This window comes from Pseudophryne corroboree, chromosome 8, assembly GCF_028390025.1.
Source record: "Pseudophryne corroboree isolate aPseCor3 chromosome 8, aPseCor3.hap2, whole genome shotgun sequence".
NCBI classification, from domain to species: Eukaryota; Metazoa; Chordata; class Amphibia; order Anura; family Myobatrachidae; genus Pseudophryne; species Pseudophryne corroboree.
Window position 1 is genome coordinate 389,747,494 of NC_086451.1, and position 17,389 is coordinate 389,764,882.

A 17,389-nucleotide genomic window follows, 5' to 3' on the forward strand; every position below is an offset into this window, starting at 1 on the left:
CATCATATTACACAGACAAAATGATGTAATTTCTCTTCGAATACTCCATCTTTGAAGTTGATAGAGGAATATCGGCAACTTAGTGCAATATCTTTAATCTTCCTCATATACTATTCAGAGATAACATCAAATATAACAACCCAACGCGTTTCGTCTAGTAACTAGACTTCATCAGGGGTATGTCTAAAAATTATAAAACAGCCAATCAGTATTTATACACTACAGTAAAATCATATAACAACAATAGTATGGTACAAAGAACAGTCAATGAACAATAGGATGTGCGAGACATGGTGAAACAGAGCGAAGATACAATAATTGGGCTATTGACAACAAAATGAGAACTCACTTAGGTGGTAATCATAAAACTCATATATAATCTATTATCATTGGGTATTTTACATACCTTTTGGTATTAACATTTATCAAAATGTGATCAATCAGAGTGGACACTCAGGAATTTTTCAAAGAATAACTTCAAAACATCAAAAAGGAGACTGCCGAAGCTTCAAGCTAGTCTAATTAGAAGGTAATTGATTCATATTACTATCAAAAAAAATGATTTATCAACCATTGTATGGTTCATAAAGTAGAAGCATCACATACCTCATATAATCGATTGATCAGAATTCATCTATTTCCTATGTTTCTAACTTTCAAAAGGAAGGTGAAAACAGCAAGATCCTGCCAAAAATGGACCTAACAAATCAATTGATTTTAATTAGTGTATATCTAATCCAATCAAAACCGAGAGGGAAAAAAGAAAGAAAAAGGGAGGGAAAGCTTGAATATCCACCCCCTCACCATTATCCTCTATTAGGAAAACACACATGCGTCTAATACATGGATCACAATATAATGGTCAGTGTAAGCTGACTCTTATACACGGAGTCTCCTGATAGAAATACACTATGAATGACCCTAATGATAGCAAGAAACTGCGTTAATCAAGCTCTACAAAAATATAGATATTTAAATATTTATAAGGTTATTACAGATGAAATTCTTAAAGCATCATGACATACCTCATGTGTCAAACACAAACGTGAAATACAGATACGGGTAAGCTGTCCATACAGATTCACACAGGAAAAAACCTAAGGGTCAATTAGATAATAACCAATGATTTTAAGTATGGTAGCAGTACTGAACTACAAACTGTATCACCTGTCCTCTGTGATAGTTTAAAAATTGTGATATCATTTGTTGCTCACATGCTAACAGGCTTATAGTGAATCCAATATATACTGATTAGAACTCATAAATGAGGCACAATGTGTGTTCTGAAATCACCCTTAAATGTCACTTTTTTTGTACATAACACTTGGCACTATAAAAAGTCTGAATTAGAGACTGAGAGGTTAAAACATTAAAGGATTAAGTGCCTATCAGTCTGACCAAAAAAATATACATATCATAGATTAAATGAAGCCCTCTTCTAAAAGGTATAAAGAAAATCCTTACTTTCCAAACAGACAGCCAGTGGTACTCCAGTGTCCTTGCAATGGACCATGGGAGCTAAATTCAAACTTTTATAGGGGAAGTCATCTGACAGATCCTTTAATGTTTTAACCTCTCAGTCTCTAAAATCATTGGTTATTATCTAATTGACCCTTAGGTGTTTTCCTGTGTGAATCTGTATGGACAGCTTACCCGTATCTGTATTTCACGTTTGTGTTTGACACATGAGGTATGTCATGATGCTTTAAGAATTTCATCTGTAATAACCTTATAAATATTTAAATATCTATATTTTTGTAGAGCTTGATTAACGCAGTTTCTTGCTATCATTAGGGTCATTCAAAGAGTATTTCTATCAGGAGACTCCGTGTATAAGAGTCAGCTTACACTGACCATTATATTGTGATCCATGTATTAGACGCATGTGTGTTTTCCTAATAGAGGATAATGGTGAGGGGGTGGATATTCAAGCTTTCCCTCCCTCCTCTTTCTTTCTTTTTTCCCTCTCGGTTTTGATTGGATTAGATATACACTAATTAAAATCAATTGATTTGTTAGGTCCATTTTTGGCAGGATCTTGCTGTTTTCACCTTCCTTTTGAAAGTTAGAAACAGGAAATAGCTGAATTCTGATCAATCGATTATATGAGGTATGTGATGCTTCTACTTTATGAACCATACAATGGTTGATAAATCAATTTTTTTGATAGTAATTTGAATCAATTACCTTCTAATTAGACTGGCTTGAAGCTTCGGCAGTCTCCTTTTTGATGTTTTGAAGTTATTCTTTGAAAAATCCTGAGTGTCCACTCTGATTGATCACATTTTGATAAATGTTAATACCAAAAGGTATGTAAAATACCCAATGATAATAGATTTTATATGAGTTTTATGATTACCACCTAACTGAGTTCTCATTTTGTTGTCAATAGCCCAATTATTGTCTCTTCGCTCTGTTTCACCATGTCTCGCACATCCTATTGTTTATTGACTGTTCTTTGTACCATACTATTGATATTATATGATTTTACTGTAGTGTATAAATACTGATTGGCTGTCTTATAATTTTTAGACATACCCCTGATGAAGTCTAGTTACTAGACGAAACGCGTTGGGTTGTTATATTTGATGTTATCTCTGAATAGCATATGAGGAAGATTAAAGATATTGCACTAAGTTGCCGATATTCCTCTATCAACTTCAAAGATGGAGTATTCAAAGAGAAATTACATCATTTTGTCTGTGTAATATGATGGACTTGCTTCATTGCTTCTGTACATTTTAATAAATTTTTTTTATGAAAGAACAGTTCATGTTTACGTTTTAAAATCAATGTTAATTGTGAAACCCACTGGGTTCCCTGTATTTATAGGTTAAAATAACCTTTGGGCGCCAATTTCCTTTCTTCTTTTTACATGTAGATATAGGTTTACATATGCATGGTTAGGATATATGTGTTTTATTGTGTATTACATGATGTATATCCATGAATGCTGAAATAATGGTATTCTTATCATGTGCTGGTCGCTCTGTTGATTAAGCTCTAGATTGGCCGTGACGAGTTGGTTTTCGATCCTCTCAAGGAGTCCGAATATTATTCTCTTCACAACGCGGAGAAAAATTATGACAGTCAACTCCTGGTCGACGCAGAGCCCGGTCGCAAGGATCATACACAGGCAGCTAAGTGAAATTTTATTTCTGTACTTTGAACTTATTGGCACTGTATGCACTTGAGGGAGTGTTGTATTCGGGTAGGCATCCGATAGAATTACCCTACCCAGAGTGGGTAGGCTTGCCTATGTTGATTCTACCTTATAACATTACAGCAGGCTGCCACGTGACAGCAGGAGGTGTGACTGGAAAAATGCTGAGGATGTCTCCGGGAGATGCTGGAGGGAGGTATACAGCTGTTTGGTGTGGCCTCTGTTCAGTCAATCTCGGCGGATACCGCTGGTAAGTATAACTTTGTGAGTTAGTCTCCTTCACAACGGTTGGTGATGCATTCTTTTGTGGGATGCAGTCATTTTGACCGGTTCGATACCGTTCTTTTTTTTCCTTTTCTGTGCAGACAGTGGAAGGTGAAAAGGTAAGAGTTCTGCAGCCTTGTTAGGTTCGCAGTAGTGGATGTCGTTTTCTGTTTCCTCCACTTGTCGCTGAGTCTATAGGGCTGGTCCCCACTCTGGTGGGCACTCGTTTACTATTTTTCAGTTGGTCCAGGAATAGACTAGGACCTGTGGGTTTTTTATAGAATCCAATGGGGAACATTCTGAGTTACGGTTGTTTCCCCTGGCTGTTTTTCTAATAATTCTTGCCGTTCCACTCTGGAAGGGAAGAGAGTACGCAACGCCATACAATGGTGCGTCAAGATCAGGACATTGTCCGGTTGTCCCTGTATAAAGGTGCATATCGTTGTTTCTCTCTGACTGTTCTTCGACACAGGGATTGGCTGTTGTTTCCAACGACACAGAGGTCGGAGGTGGGTTTCAGAGTAGATAATGACCGGTTGAGGTTCGGTGTTTTTCCATGTGGAAAGAGGTCTGAAGATCCAGAGTTGGATCGGCTTTACTGTGACACTTCATGAATGTGTTCCGTTACTAAACCGTTTTGGTACAGCCTGAGAGGCCTTTTTTGGTGAGCGGGTCTAATGCCAGAGTGGCTTTCAAGAGACCAGTTGGAAATGTGGTCTGGGTCTCACCTGCGCATGCACCTGAATATAATCCTAATGGCCAGGACATCGCTCCTGAGGTGTCTGCTCGGTTCTCTCCTTCTAGAGGGATGAAGGTTCGGGTTCCGGGTGTAGATCCTGGTGTCCGTGCATACAGATCTCCGGGACGGGGGAGCAGAACTTGCAAGGGACGTGTTTCCAGGGGATAAGGTCAGGTTGGAAAGCTTGTCTGCTATAAGCTTTCTTGAATTAAGAGTTAGTTTTGACAAACGTATTCTTCAGGTTCTGCCCGTGTTAGTTCTGCTAGACGACTTGTCAGCAGTGGCGTAAGTAAACCACTATGGCAGAACAAGGAGCAAAGCGGCAATCGCAGATGATGCACAGTTTTGCCGTTGAGTGAAAAGTCTGGTAAACGCTATATTAGCAGTCTTCGTTCCGGAGGTGAACGACAGAGAAATTGATTTCTTCTGCTGATGCGATCTCCATCCGGCAGAAATTCAGTCATCATTGAGAAGTTTTCACAGACGTGACAAGTCTTTGAGGAATGTCGCAATTGGATATGCTGGCGTCTCGCCTCAACGAGAGGCCTCAGGGATATTGTTCCAGGTCAAGGGACGCTCAAGCTATAACTGTGGACACCCTTGAGACACCGTGGGTGCTTTTAGTCGGTCTATGTGGCCTCTCCGCTTTCATTTTTTCTGAAGGTGATCAATGTGAGATGAAAAAAGGTTCCGGCGATCCTCTTGGATCCGGTTTAGACAAGGAGGGTTTGCTATCCAGTTTCTCTGACGTCCTAGTGGATGCTGGGAACTCCGAAAGGACCATGGGGAATAGCGGCTCCGCAGGAGACTGGGCACAACTAAAGAAAGCTTTTAGGTCACCTGGTGTGCACTGGCTCTTCCCACTATGACTCTCCTCCAAGCCTCAGTTAGATTTTGTGCCCGGCCGAGGTTGGATGCACACTAGGGGCTCTCCTGAGCTTCTAGAAAGAAAGTATATAATTAGGTTTTTTATTTTACAGTGAGACCTGCTGGCAACAGGCTCACTGCAGCGAGGGACTAAGGGGAGAAGAAGCGAACCTACCTGCTTGCAGCTAGCTTGGGCTTCTTAGGCTACTGGACACCATTAGCTCCAGAGGGATCGACCGCATGGAACTGGCCTTGGTGTTCGGTCCCGGAGCCGCGCCGCCGTCCCCCTTACAGAGCCAGAAGCAAGAAGAGGTCCGGAAAATCGGCGGCAGAAGACATCAGTCTTCACCAAGGTAGCGCACAGCACTGCAGCTGTGCGCCATTGCTCCTCATACACACTTCACACTCCGGTCACTGAGGGTGCAGGGCGCTAGGGGGGGGGCGCCCTGAGCAGCAATAAAAACACCTTGGCTGGCAAAAATACCACAATATATAGCCCTAGAGGCTATATATGTGATAATTACCCCTGCCAGAATCCATAAAAAAGCGGGAGAATAGTCCGCGAAAAAGGGGCGGAGCTATCTCCTTCAGCACACTGGCGCCATTTCTCCCTCACAGCTCCGCTGGAAGGAAGCTCCCTGGCTCTCCCCTGCAGTCTACACTACAGAAAAGGGTAAAAAAGAGAGGGGGGGCACTAAATTTAGGCGCAGTATATATAACAGCAGCTATAGGGGACATAATTCAGTTAGTCCCTGCATTATATAGCGCTCTGGTGTGTGCTGGCATACTCTCACTCTGTCTCCCCAAAGGGCTTTGGTGGGTCCTGTCCTCTGTTAGAGCATTCCCTGTGTGTGTGCGGTGTGTCGGTACGGCTGTGTCGACATGTTTGATGAGGATAATGATGTGGAGGCGGAGCAGATGCCTATAGAAGGGATGTCACCCCCTGCGGGGCAGACACCTGAGTGGATGGACTTATGGAAGGAATTGCGTGCACGTGTCGATTCCTTACACAAAAAATTTGACGACATGCCAAATGTGGGACAGCCGGCTTCTCAGCTCGTGCCTGTCCAGGCGTCTCAAAGACCATCGGGGGCTCTAAAACGCCCGCTACCTCAGATGGCAGACGCAGATGTCGACACGGATACTGACACCAGTGTCGACGACGATGAGTCTAGTCTAATGTCCACTAAGGCCATTCGTTGCATGATTGAAGCAATGAAAGAGGTGTTACAAATTTCTGATATAAACCCAGGTACCACTAAAAATGGTATTATGTTTGGGGAGAAAAAACTACCCGTAGTTTTTCCCCCATCAGAAGAATTAAATGAAGTGTGTGAAGAAGCGTGGGCTTTCCCTGATAAAAGATTGGTAATCTCTAAGAAGTTACTAATGGCGTTCCCTTTCCCGCCAGAGGATAGGTCACGTTGGGAGACACCCCGTAGGGTGGATAAAGCGCTCACACGTTTGTCTAAAAAGGTGGCACTACCGTCTCCGGATACGGCCGCCCTCAAGGAACCTGCTGATAGAAAGCAGGAGGCGATCCTGAAGTCTGTATATACACACTCAGGCATTATACTTAGACCAGCTATTGCGTCAGCATGGATGTGCAGTGCTGCCGCTGCGTGGTCAGATTCCCTGTCAGAAAATATTGACACCCTAGACAGGGACACTATTCTGCTAACCATAGAGCATATAAAAGACTCAGTCTTATACATGAGAGATGCACAGAGGGAGATCTGCCGGCTGGCATCTAAAATAAGTGCATTGTCCATTTCTGCTAGGAGAGGCTTATGGACTCGCCAGTGGACAGGGGATGCAGATTCAAAAAGGCACATGGAAGTTTTGCCTTATAAGGGTGAGGAGTTATTCGGGGATGGTCTCTCGGACCTAGTTTCCACAGCAACTGCTGGGAAGTCAGCATTTTTACCCCATGTTCCCTCACAGCCTAAAAAGGTGCCGTTTTATCAGGTACAGTCCTTTCGGACTCAGAAAAACAGGCGTGGAAAAGGCGGGTCCTTTCTGTCCAGAGGCAGAGGTAGGGGAAAAAGGCTGCAACAAACAGCAGGTTCCAAGGAGCAAAAGTCCTCCCCCGCTTCTTCCAAGTCCGCCGCATGACGGTGGGGCTCCACAGGCGGAGCCAGGTACGGTGGGGGGCCGCCTCAAAAATTTCAGCGATCAGTGGGCTCGCTCACAGGTGGATCCCTGGATCCTGCAAATAGTATCTCAAGGGTACAAACTGGAATTCGAGGCGTCTCCACCCCACCGGTTCCTAAAATCTGCCTTGCCGACAACTCCCTCAGGCAGGGAGGCTGTGCTAGAGGCAATTCACAAGCTGTATTCCCAGCAGGTGATAGTCAAGGTGCCCCTACTTCAACAAGGACGGGGTTACTATTCCACACTGTTTGTGGTACCGAAACCGGACGGTTCGGTGAGACCCATTTTAAATTTGAAATCCTTGAACACATACATAAAAAAATTCAAGTTCAAGATGGAATCGCTCAGGGCGGTTATTGCAAGCCTGGACGAGGGGGATTACATGGTATCCCTGGACATCAAGGATGCTTACCTGCATGTCCCCATTTACTATCCTCACCAGGAGTACCTCAGATTTGTGGTACAGGATTGCCATTACCAATTCCAGACGCTGCCGTTTGGACTCTCCACGGCACCGAGGGTGTTTACCAAGGTTATAGCGGAAATGATGATACTCCTTCGAAGAAAGGGAGTTTTAATTATCCCGTGCTTGGACGATCTCCTAATAAAGGCGAGGTCCAAGGAGCAGTTGTTGGTGGGAGTAGCACTATCTCAGGAGGTGCTACACCAGCACGGTTGGATTCTGAATATTCCAAAATCACAGCTGGTTCCGACGACACGTCTACTGTTCCTGGGTATGATTCTGGATACAGTCCAGAAAAAAGTTTCTCCCGGAGGAGAAAGCCAAGGAGCTGTCATCTCTAGTCAGAGACCTCCTGAAACCGAAACAGGTATCGGTGCATCACTGCACGCGGGTCCTGGGAAAGATGGTGGCTTCTTACGAAGCAATTCCTTTCGGCAGGTTCCATGCCAGAATCTTTCAGTGGGACCTGTTGGACCAATGGTCCGGATCGCATCTTCAGATGCATCGCCTAATAACCCTGTCTCCAAGAACCAGGGTGTCTCTGCTGTGGTGGCTGCAGAGTGCTCATCTTCTAGAGGGCCGCAGATTCGGCATACAGGACTGGGTCCTGGTGACCACGGATGCCAGCCTTCGAGGCTGGGGGGCAGTCACACAGGGAAGAAACTTCCAAGGACTATGGTCGAGTCAGGAAACTTCCCTACACATAAATATTCTGGAACTAAGGGCCATTTACAATGCCCTAAGTCAGGCAAAATCTCTGCTTCTACACCAGCCGGTACTGATCCAGTCAGACAACATCACGGCAGTCGCCCATGTAAATCGACAGGGCGGCACAAGAAGCAGGATGGCAATGGCAGAAGCCACAAGGATTCTCCGATGGGCGGAAAATCACGTACTAGCACTGTCAGCAGTGTTCATTCCGGGAGTGGACAACTGGGAAGCAGACTTTCTCAGCAGGCACGACCTCCACCCGGGAGAGTGGGGACTTCATCCAGAAGTCTTCACGCTGATTGTAAATCGATGGGAACGACCACAGGTGGACATGATGGCGTCCCGCCTAAACAAAAAACTAGAGAGATATTGCGCCAGGTCAAGGGACCCTCAGGCGATAGCTGTGGACGCTCTAGTGACACCGTGGGTGTACCAGTCAGTTTATGTGTTCCCTCCTCTGCCTCTCATACCAAGGGTACTGAGAATAATAAGAAAACGAGGAGTAAGAACAATACTCGTGGTTCCGGATTGGCCAAGACGAGCGTGGTACCCGGAACTTCAAGAGATGATCTCAGAGGACCCATGGCCTCTGCCGCTCAGACAGGACCTGCTGCAGCAGGGGCCCTGTCTGTTTCAAGACTTACCGCGGCTGCGTTTGACGGCATGGCGGTTGAACGCCGGATCCTGAAGGAAAAGGGCATTCCGGAGGAAATCATTCCTATGCTGATTAAAGCCAGGAAAGATGTAACTGTAAAGCATTATCACCGCATATGGCGGAAATATGTTGCTTGGTGTGAGGCCAAGAAGGCCCCAACAGAGGAATTTCAACTAGGTCGATTTCTGCATTTCCTACAAGCAGGAGTGACTATGGGCCTGCAATTAGGCTCCATTAAGGTACAGATCTCGGCTCTGTCGATTTTCTTCCAGAAAGAACTAGCTTCACTACCTGAAGTTCAGACGTTTGTGAAAGGAGTGCTGCATATTCAGCCCCCGTTTGTGCCTCCAGTGGCACCTTGGGATCTCAACGTGGTGTTGAGTTTCTTAAAATCACATTGGTTTGAACCACTTAAAACCGTGGATCTAAAATATCTCACGTGGAAAGTGGTCATGTTATTGGCCTTGGCTTCAGCCAGGCGTGTGTCAGAATTGGCGGCTTTGTCATGTAAAAGCCCTTATCTGATTTTCCATATGGATAGGGCGGAATTGAGGACTCGTCCCCAGTTTCTCCCTAAGGTGGTATCAGCTTTTCACTTGAACCAACCTATTGTGGTGCCTGCGGATACTAGGGACTTGGAGGATTCCAAGTTGCTGGACGTAGTCAGGGCCTTGAAAATTTATGTTTCCAGGACGGCTAGAGTCAGGAAAACTGACTCGCTATTTATCCTGTATGCACCCAACAAGCTGGGTGCTCCTGCTTCTAAGCAGACTATTGCTTGTGGATTTGTAGCACAATTCAGCTGGCGCATTCTGCGGCTGGACTGCCGCATCCTAAATCAGTAAAAGCCCATTCCACAAGGAAGGTGGGCTCATCTTGGGCGGCTGCCCGAGGGGTCTCGGCTTTACAACTTTGCCGAGCTGCTACTTGGTCAGGGGCAAACACGTTTGCAAAATTCTACAAATTTGATATCCTGGCTGAGGAGGACCTTGAGTTCTCTCATTCGGTGCTGCAGAGTCATCCGCACTCTCCCGCCCGTTTGGGAGCTTTGGTATAATCCCCATGGTCCTTTCGGAGTTCCCAGCATCCACTAGGACGTCAGAGAAAATAAGATTTTACTCACCGGTAAATCTATTTCTCGTAGTCCGTAGTGGATGCTGGGCGCCCGTCCCAAGTGCGGATTGTCTGCAATACTTGTACATAGTTGTTGTTAACTAAAGGGTTATTGTTGAGCCATCTGTTGAGAGGCTCAGTTGTTTTCATACTGTTAAACTGGGTATGGTATCACGAGTTATACGGTGTGATTGGTGTGGCTGTTAAGAGTCTTACACGGGATTCAAAATCCTTCCTTATTATGTCAGCTCGTCCGGGCACAGTGTCCTAACTGAGGCTTGGAGGAGAGTCATAGTGGGAGGAGCCAGTGCACACCAGGTGACCTAAAAGCTTTCTTTAGTTGTGCCCAGTCTCCTGCGGAGCCGCTATTCCCCATGGTCCTTTCGGAGTTCCCAGCATCCACTACGGACTACGAGAAATAGATTTACCAGTGAGTAAAATCTTATTTTTTCATTACTTACTCATGGAAGATTCCTGCCCTCTTCATCTAAGTGAGGATCTGTTACAAGAAGATAAGGGCGTGTTTCAAGACTTACCGCGGCTGCGTCCGACGTTGTGGCGGTTGAATGACATATCCTAAGCCGAAAGGGTGTTCCCGGTGACGTCATTCCCTCAATTCTTCAGGCTAAGAAAGAAGTAACGGCTAAGCTTTACCACCGTAGTTGGTGGAACTATGCGTTTTGATGTATATCCAGGAAGGCTCCTATGGAAGGCTTTCAGCTAGGTCGTTCTTATCCATATTTTACAAACTGGTGTGGATGCAAGCCTAAAGTTGGGCTCCATTTCTGTGCAGTGTGGCCTAATAATGTCTTTACAAAAATTGCCCTTGGCTTTGACATCCGCAAGGCGGGTGTCGGAAGTGGTGGTTTTGTCTCACAAGATCCTTGTTTGATCTTTCAGGTGGATAGAGAGGAATTGAGAACTCGGTTAGTAGTTCTGCCAAGGGTGGTTTCTGGCTTTAGCAGAAATCGGCCTATTTTGATGCCGGTGGTTGCTTAGGCATTAGCTGATTTGAATTCTCTCGATGTAGCCAGGGATTTGAATATTTAGGTCGCCAATTTGGATCAGTTTGGAGAAACAGAGGCTCTGTTTGTCTGGTTTGTTCCCAGCAGGGTTTGGGTGACTGTGTTATGCAGTCTGTTACACGCTGGATCTGTGAGCATATTTGGCATGTTCGTTCTACGGCTGGATTGCCGTTACCAAAGTCGGTGGAGGCCCGTTCTACTGGGAAGATGGGCTCATCTTGGGCGGATACCCGAGGAGTCTCGGCGGTTCAAGTTTGCCGAGTGGATACTTAGTCGGGTTCAAACATTTTGGCAAAATTCTACAAGTTTGATACCCTGGCTGATGAGGACCTCATGTTTGCTCAATCGGTGCTGCAGAGTCGTCCGCACTCTCCCGCCCGTTTTGGAGCTTTGGTATAATCCCCATGGTCCTTACGGAGTCCCCAGCATCCTCTAGGACGTATGAGAAAATAGGATTTTAGTACCTACTGGTAAATCCTTTTCTCTTAGTCCATAGAGCAGGGTTTTTCAACTGCTGTGCCGCGGCACACTAGTGTGCCGCAGGCAGTCCTCAGGTGTGCCGCCGCTACCCGCCCGCCAGAGATGCCTGCCACACCACTAATACCTGCAGCAGTAACTGATATCAGGCTTGGGCAGCGCAGAGAACCTCCGTGGGCCGGCCGTGACCTATTGCAGTGATGCACCGCCGCATGACTCATAGGTCACCCGTTCCACGTGGTATCGCCGTCCCCCGCCCGTCCAGCGCTTCTCCATGGTATGCTCTGCTCCGACGCGATGCAGGGAGGGAACGCTCTGTGCTGCTTCTCACTGCCCCAATGCTAAGGACTGAGCTGTATACTGAGGTTGGAGCCAGTGGGTTTTTTTTTTACCTGGGGGGGGTGGAATTACCATGTGGGGACAGTGTGCGGAATTACTATGTGGGGACAGTGTGAGGAATTACTATGTGGGGACAGTGTGCGGAATTACTGTGTGGGGACAGTGTGTGGAATTACTATGTGGGGACAGTGTGCGGAATTACTATGTGGGGACAGTGTGCGGAATTACTATGTGGGGACAGTGTGCGGAATTACTATGTGGGGACAGTGTGCGGAATTACTATGTGGGGACAGTGTGTGGAATTACTATGTGGGGACAGTGTGTGCCATTAATATGTGGGGACAGTGTGTGCCATTACTATGTGGGGACAGTGTGTGCCATTACTATGTGGGGACAGTGTGTGCCATTAATATGTGGGGACAGTGTGTGCCATTACTATGTGGGGACAGTGTGTGCCATTAATATGTGGGGACAGTGTGTGCCATTAATATGTGGGGACAGTGTGTGCCATTAATATGTGGGGACAGTGTGTGCCATTAATATGTGGGGACAGTGTGTGCCATTAATATGTGGGGACAGTGTGTGGAATTATTATCTATGTGGGGACAGTGTGTAGAATTACTGTGTGGGGACAGTGTGTGCTTTTTATATGTGGGGACAGTGTGTGCCATTAATATGTGGGGACAGTGTGTGGAATTACTATGTTTTATTTCTACGGGAGCCAATGTATTTTTTTTTATAGTGGGGGTGAAGCTATTTATTTTATTTCTGCGGGGTCCAACTGTTTTATTACTGTTTATATTTGTTATATATTTATATTATATTGATTAAGAAAACTGATGGTGTGCCTTGGCAATTTTCAAATGTTGTTTAGTGTGCCACAAGTTTACAAAGGTTGAAAATCACTGCCATAGAGGATGCTGGGCGCCCGTCCCAGTAAGTACTGTGTCTGCAGTTATTGCTTTTGGTTACACTTTAGTGGTGTTTCTTCTCTGTCAGACTGTTGCTGACGTTGTTCATGCCATGGCATGAGGTGTCTTGTTATTGGTTGTGTTGGCACACAGGTTGTGTTACATATTCTCTCAGCATGCGGCTGTGTATTTTTCATGCCGCAGGCTGGTTTTCTATTGAATGCCACGTTCTGCGATATGTTCGTGGTGTGAGCTGGCATGACACTCACCGTGTTTATAAATTCTTTCCTCGAAATGTCCATCTCTCCTGGGCACAGTTATCTAACTGAGGTCTGGAGGAGGGGCATAGAGGGAGGAGCCAGTTCACACCCAGTTTAAGTCTTTATAGTGTGCCCAAGCTCCTGCGGATCCGTCTATACCCCATGGTCCTTATGGAGTCCCCAGCATCCTCTACGGACTAAGAGAAAAGGATTTACCGGTAGGTACTAAAATCCTAATAATTCTGTCTTTCTATGTGGTGTATTCATGAAGCAGTGAAAAGTGTGAAGAAGTGAGCCAGTGGAGAAGTTGCCCATGGCAACCAATCAGCATTGCTGTTACATTTATAATTTGCATACTATGAAATTGTACGAAGCAGCTGATTGGTTGCCGTGGGCAACTTCTCCACAGACTCACTTCTCCATGCTTTTCACTGCGTCATGAATAGACCCCTGTGTGTTTTTAGAATATGTGTACCCACAAAAATATTACCTGCATCGCCAGCATCCGCATCTCTTGCCAGTGTGGTTTGTGTCCTGGCTGTGCTGGCTCTCTTTCGTACTGTTGAAATATGAATTTAGACCTTATGATCATTATATTGTGAATAGATATTTACTCAAAAACCTTATTTTGATGTGGACATATGAAGAACATTATGAAAATTAAACTAAACTTTGCTTACGCTTTTCTGGCTGACTTCATTGGGTGTGTATACTTTAATCATGAACCAATTACAACAACCAATCCATACCCTAAGGTGCAGAATTAACAATATTATACAACTACAAAACCAACCATGGATGTTTAACACAACAAGAATATTAGTCTGTTAGAAAAAAAAATCTTTGTGACAAAAATAACTCACAACAACCAAATATATTATTTTAAAAAATATATATATATATATATTCTGCGTCAATAATCACATCTTGCACACAAAGGCCTATCCACAACAACATACATTAACCATAAATACATTAAAAAAAATGGATTAAACATTCATGAAAACACATGAGTCACACTTCATTTAAAGGCACACCCAAAAATAAAAAAAAAAAAAAAAAAATTAGATGCAGCAAAAGGAACAGGACAACTGCTAACTTCACAATACAAAGGGAAATAACATAACTATTTATGCACAAAACTACATCACCAACACATTTGAAAAATTAAACAACTTACAAACACAATCTCCTATATATTAGCCCTGTGACTCTGTGTCTGCATTTCTAATGCTGGGTGGAGTCACAGAGCCTGCCCTGCCAGTGTCAGCACACCTGGGTGGAGTCACAGACCCTGCCCTGTCCCAGTCTCAGCACAGCAGAACGGACCACTACAGACACACCACACTGCCAGGTAAGCAAGGAGACCCACACACCCCTCCCCTGCAAACACCCACCACCACCTACTGCAACCACCTTACCCTCTGCCCCCCCCCCCCTTCCATCTCTTACAGTGCTGTCGCGCCGACGGCGCCACACACAGCCGCTAGCCAGTCCGCCGCTAGCCCGCCCGCCCCCCCTTCCATCTCTTACAGTGCTGCCGCGCCGACGGCGCCACACACAGCCGCTAGCCAGTCCGCCGCTAGCCCGCCCTTCCATCTCTTACAGTGCTGCCGCGACAACGGAGCCACACACAGCCGCTAGCCAGTCCGCCCCCCCCCCCTTCCATCTCTTACAGTGCTGCCGCGCCGACGGCGCCACACACAGTATTAGTGTTGTTTAGGATTATAGAGTGTGTTGCTGTTTTGTAGAATGTAATATGTACATTGTGTGTGTTTTGGGTGTGAAAGCGTGTGGTTGTAGAGTGGAGGGAGTAGTAAGGTATATACTATGGAATGGTATGAATTATTTTGTTTGAGGGGGGGTGATGGGTATTGGAGGTGTAATGTCTGTTGGAGGTGCACATGCTGTGTGTAGGGATGGGGGAAAGGTATGTGAATGTGGAAGGTTGTGTTAATGTGTAGGGGTAGTGTTGTGGGGTGTATGTGTGGGAGGTGTGTGTAAGGTATGGTGTTGTGGGTGAATGGTCTATGGACATATGAGGTGCGTTGGTTGTTGGTAAGGTGGTTGGGGTGGCATGGGGTTGCATGGGAAATAAGCACGTTTGGATTGTACGCACTGTAAGAGATGGAAGGTGTGGGGGGGGGGTGCCCCCCCCCTTCCCCACCTTGGCACACAGCTTATGCTAATACACCACCCCTGCAGCTCACACGAAACCTCAACAAAACCATCAACCTCCCCCTACCCTACTCTCCACCCCTCCCATTAACACTACAAAGCCCCCCATACCCTTCACCATCCACCCACACACCCCATGTGGAACTCCACCACCTATGGCAGCCTCGGACATACCCTCCCCAATCCCCCTGCCACACACACCCACAACTCCAACAAGACCAACACCTCCTGCCCCCTCCACCATCCCTCAGCCGACAGGGGCGTAGCGCCTTACGACGGTGTGAAGAGCGCCCGTAGGGCGCGATGAATCACCTAGTTACCTACAATACATTTCAGACAACTAAGGACAAAGCACATGTTAAAATAATATAAATATTGTACCACAAACTCACCATCCTGCCTTGGACGATCCGAATCCCGGACATAAGTCGCACCAACCACTTCTGGCGGAATAAGGGACCGCACAGGCTCCTCCCAATCCCGATATGACGCTCTGAAGGGATGGCCACCCCCTGTTTGTCTGGCTGACTTAGCCTCTTTCGCCATCTTAGCCTTGACACGGCGCTTGATGTCGTAGAAACGCTTACGACACGTGTCCTCGGTCCTCCTCACCACACCCTCACTATTAACTGCCGCTACTACCTTCCCCCACAGAACACTCTTCCTGCGTGAAGGACCTTGGCAGCATCAGGCCCAAACAGCTGACGATGATGCCTCATCAGCTCACGCACCAATGCAACATTCTCTGCATAGCTGAATTTGACATTGTGGCCCGTCTTAGTAGTGGTGCGTGGCTGCGGAGCCACAGCACCATCACTGTCACTCTCACTCGAGTCTGCGGCACCAACCTCCCCCTCCTCCTCCACCTCACTAACCTCCTCCACCTCACTCACCTCCTCCCTCTCACTCACCTCCTCCCTCTCACTCACCTCCTCCCTCTCACTCACCTCCTCCCTCTCACTCTCCACCTCACTCACCTCCGCCACCTCACTCACCTCCGCCACCTCACTCACCTCTGACTGGACATATTCAGGACAAACAACAAAAAACACTGATAAAAAAAACACAAAACACACTCCTCCACTACCACTACACACCACACACCAAACACACACACACACACTCACAAACAATGACAATAGACTGAAATTTTTTTTTAACAAAGACAAAAAAGTAAACAGACTTTTAAATAACTACACAACAAGTATGACAAGACTACTTACACACACAGTACAGCACTCAGCAATCGAAAAAAACCACCTCCAATCCACCAAATACTCCAAACTACTCACCAACACCAAACACCACTTCCTCTAACCTCTCCACTAGCTAAACCCACGAGGTTCGGTCGGTTTGGGGCGGTTTTATAGTAATGAGCACAGACACTCCTCCATCAGGAAACAAACCAATCACGGACGAGTGACAAAAACGAAAGTTAGAAAAAAATTGCGGCCGGGAACGGAGAAACACTGCCGTAACATTCAAATGACCCACAAAAACCCACAACACGGCCGCAAAAACACAAAATCAGCCGCATTCTACCTTTGAAAAACACGAATGACATCGACATCGAAAAATGAAAATAATCAAAATACGACAGCTTAGTAAATGAGGCGTAAAAAAATCAAAAAGTTGCAAATTCACACATTCGATGCCAATCGTGATTGATCTCCCACCAAATCGACATAAATACGAATTTTAGTAAATATACCCCATGGTTTACCTGTGTTTCACCAGCTGTGGCACTACAAGTCTGAGCAAGCCCTGCCCCCCAGTGGTTGTTGGTTTGGCATTATGCAGCTTGTTGCGTAACAATAGATGCTAGACCACAGCTTGTATACCTCTGCTTAACATGCATATATGACCCTCTTGCTTAACATACAGCTACTACTGTAATGTAGTACACATCATGTAACATTTTGGAATTAATCGTTTAATTGAATTTTATTAGTTGAAACCAGAACTACCTGGCAGTTATCAGCGGAGCCATAGCTTTGCAGGCTGCCCAATAACATAACTATCTTTAGCCATCATATAAAATAAAAGACTAATGCTGCGCCTCGCCTCTAT

At 45.8% G+C, this 17,389-nt stretch overlaps 1 long non-coding RNA gene across 1 annotated transcript in view; it reads right to left on the minus strand.

Annotated features, from left to right (window-relative positions):
- Nucleotides 1-17,389, minus strand: part of LOC134947846 (uncharacterized) — a 64,832-nt gene that overhangs the window by 23,697 nt on the left and 23,746 nt on the right. Inside the window, exon 4 of the long non-coding RNA XR_010182813.1 lies at nucleotides 13,632-13,700. This is a non-coding gene — a long non-coding RNA (uncharacterized LOC134947846). The remainder of the gene's footprint in view (nucleotides 1-13,631; nucleotides 13,701-17,389) is intronic.